This window comes from Sinocyclocheilus rhinocerous, unplaced genomic scaffold (assembly GCF_001515625.1).
Source record: "Sinocyclocheilus rhinocerous isolate Xijiao unplaced genomic scaffold, SAMN03320098_v1.1 scaffold1625, whole genome shotgun sequence".
Lineage (NCBI taxonomy): Eukaryota > Metazoa > Chordata > Actinopteri > Cypriniformes > Cyprinidae > Sinocyclocheilus > Sinocyclocheilus rhinocerous.
Window position 1 is genome coordinate 5138 of NW_015655987.1, and position 3379 is coordinate 8516.

The 3379-nt window shown below is 37.3% G+C and overlaps 1 protein-coding gene across 3 annotated transcripts in view; it reads left to right on the forward strand.

Moving 5' to 3' along the window:
• The first annotated feature begins 284 nt into the window (after positions 1–284).
• Positions 285–3379, forward strand: part of LOC107718933 (protein shisa-6 homolog) — an 82350-nt gene continuing 79255 nt past the window's right edge. For 2 of the 3 annotated variants that reach the window (XM_016526175.1, XM_016526177.1), the window contains exon 1: positions 285–421. The gene's annotated coding sequence lies outside the window, so the exon portion shown is untranslated. Of the gene's footprint in view, positions 422–2374; positions 2445–3379 lie in introns of those variants that run through there. The other variant, XM_016526176.1, reaches the window with a different exon arrangement.

Genomic DNA, 3379 nt, shown 5'->3' on the forward strand with positions numbered 1-3379 from the left:
CAATTAAAGTTGTGTGTGTATGTGAGAGAGAGAGAGAAAAGGATTGCCGGTTGCATGAGGCAAGAACCTCCAAAAATGGGAAAACAACAGAAACAATAGCATAAAAGGGGCAAATTGGCTTAAAGCTCTTGGGGGGACTGATGTGTTTGTATCTTTAAACTGGATGAAACACTAAACAAGTCTTTTTCAAAGCTGAGCAGAATTTGGATGGTGTTTTTTCTTTTTGAGAGCAGTGAAATGATCTTCGACTTTTTTCCCCCCTGCAGAGCGCTGGCGGACATTTTGAGACAGCAGGGGCCCATTCCCATATCACAGTACGATCATGAAAACATCGCCGCTATTGACACCTCGCCCAAAGAGAACACGCCTGTACGGACGTCCAAGAACCACTACACACCAGTGCACAACAAAAACAACCACGGTAGGTGACGGCACTTCTGTGTTCTCAATGGAAATGCCATGTTTTACACACTAACTAAAATGTACCATGGTATTACCGTTTTTTTTTGGGGCGGAGGTCACCATTAGAATTACATTTTCCATTTTTAGAATGTGGTTCTGTGGTAATTTTTTTTCTCATGAATATGGAATTATTTTTGGAATGTTCCAAAAATTTAAAATAAGTTACCATGGCAACAGGTTAATCTTAAAGGGGTCATATGATGTTGCTAAAAAGAACATTATTTTGTGTAAACACAGCGCCTTCATGACATGGGGGCAGCAACAATACTACAGCGAGAATAAAAGTTACGCCTTCTTTCTTTGCGTGAACATTTGGGCGGCGTTATGCAAATCTTCCCACATCGTGACGTAGACATGTGAGGGCGTGTTAGAACGAGCCGTTTTAGGTAGGCGTGGTTGACTCTTAACTTTTATAAAGACTATCTCTTTGGATTTGATACTTTAGTCTTTGCAACTTTACAGATCTTCTTTATGCACCAAGAGCTTGTAACACTCCAAAGAGAAAGGAAAAATCGCATCATCATGACCCCTTTAATTAGAGATTATCAATATTTCTACGAATGTTGGAAATTAAAATATGTATTCCTGTTGCTTATACACTAGAGCAAGGTTTCCCAAATGCAAAAAGGGGTTGAGAGTTGATGAAAGGCTAAAAATTTGTAAAAATATGAAATGTTAAATTAATAGGGCTGCAATTGAAATTGTGATATGGCTTCATGTTTTTAAATTGCAAAAGGCTGTGATTTGGCCTGGTGCGCTGCATGTTTACGTCCGAAATCATTTGGTTTGAAGTCTTAGTTTGTTCTTGTAAAGACTGGACCCAAGTGTAAACACCCTTAAAAGGCAACTCAATTTGCAATTGGACTGTGGTCTGTTTGTTATTTTTGCCTGGATGTTTCAACAGCAAAGATTAAATGTTTATCATATTGCAGTACAAATTGCAGCTACAATATATGACAAAAAGGTATTTTATTTTTTTTGATTCACATTGGTTGCATCAGAAATCACATACTGTTTAGCAGGTACTACATTTGGTTGGAATCTTACTTCATGACTGTTAAAATATGTTCATATAGTATGAATATGTGTAGTATAAATGAAATCTGGACGTACTACTTCAGCCATGTTGTTACTGTCACGCAAACTACCAGTGTGCAGAAGAAGTACAGTACATCATCCAGGTACATTTCACCTACTGTTTTTCCAATAGTTTGAATACTATCACTGAAAGATACCACAGTGTGAACACCCTTAAAAAGTGTCTACTTCAATTGGCAATCACAATATATGACAAAATAAGCACAAAATATTTTTCAATCAAATTGTGCATCCCTATACTATAATTTAAAATAAAACACTTACTAAAAAAGATTAAATATATTATTTGTTTTTCAGAATTGACTCCTATGTCAAATTTTATTCTGTATATAAATCATAATACATATATGGGGCATGAAATAAATTATATATATATACACACACACACACACACACACACACAGGTTCTGTTCGGTTTAAGACAGAATCTGATATGAAAGTCATAAAAGTGTTTGTTTATCAGTCATTTATTACTGCCCTTATCCTGCTCTTTATGAAATGATGGAACAAACTTGATACTCTAAAGCAGGGATGGCCAAATACAGTCCTGGAGAGCCACAGTCCTGCAGAGCTTTGCTCCAACCCTGATTAAACACACCTGAACAAGCTAATCAAAGTCTAATGCCGAGTTCACACTGCACGATTTTAGCCCGATTTTTCACTCGCCGACAGGTTTTGCGAAATCGCCGACAAATGCCAGACATCGGAGGCAAATCGGTGCTCGTTCACGCGAGTGACAATCACGCAGTGTGAATGATCAACATAATTGTTACTAGAAAGCTACAGGCGGTGAGTTTTTATCAAGGTAGAAGCAAAGCTCTGCAGGACTGCGTCTCTTCAGGCCACCCCTGCTCTAAAGGTTTGAGTCCTGAATGATGCAGTGAGTAAGTAAATTTACAGCATCTAACTCAGACAAACACTAACATTCAGTGCTGACAAAAGGTTTGGGAACCCCTGCAGTAGATCATGGGTTCGATTCCTAGAGACTGTATGATCTGATAAAATGCATACCTTAAATGCAGTACAAGTCACTTTGGATAAAAGCATCTGCCAATACATAAATGCAAATGTAAAGTTGTATATGTGTGTGGGTGTGAGCATATGCTTAGGAGTTTATTTGCGTCGGTATTTTTGAGCACTTCTTGATCGAGTTGTTTCATAGCATCACGCTGTTCGCTGTACAAGCTAATATCAAAACTCAAATGTGAATGAATTCCCCATTCACACTGAGCACAGCAGTCAAACAGCCATCAAAACATGCTCTGATGCACCGACAACACGCTTTCACTGACTCCAGTTCAGTGTTAGCATTAATGCAGATGTACTGTCTCGTATGTTTTTGAGCTAATCAGTGGTTTGGCTTGTTGTACATCAATATTCAAAATGCTTGTGAATAAACTAAATGCAGCTGTATTTGAATGAGGTCAGCTGTTGGGATTAGTGCTGGATGTTAGTGTTTGTCTGAGCGAGATATGAGTTTAAAGTTTACTCACTCGCTGTAGCATTCACGACTCAAACATTTGGAGCGGCATTTATAAAGTTTGTCCTGTAATTTAATTAAAAGCACAGGAAAAGGCAGCAATGAATGACTGATAAACAAACCCTTTGATGACTTTAATGTCAGATGCTAACTGAATCTGGGTCATTCCCACTATGCAGCACATTTTCATGGCCCAGTCATATATTTTGTCTTATACTGAATAAAATATTATACTGAATAAAGAACTTAGAATATATTAGATGGAAACCATACTAGTTAAATTCCTGCAATCACAATATACAAAAAAAACTTGTTTAAATTTTTTTTTAATAATTATAT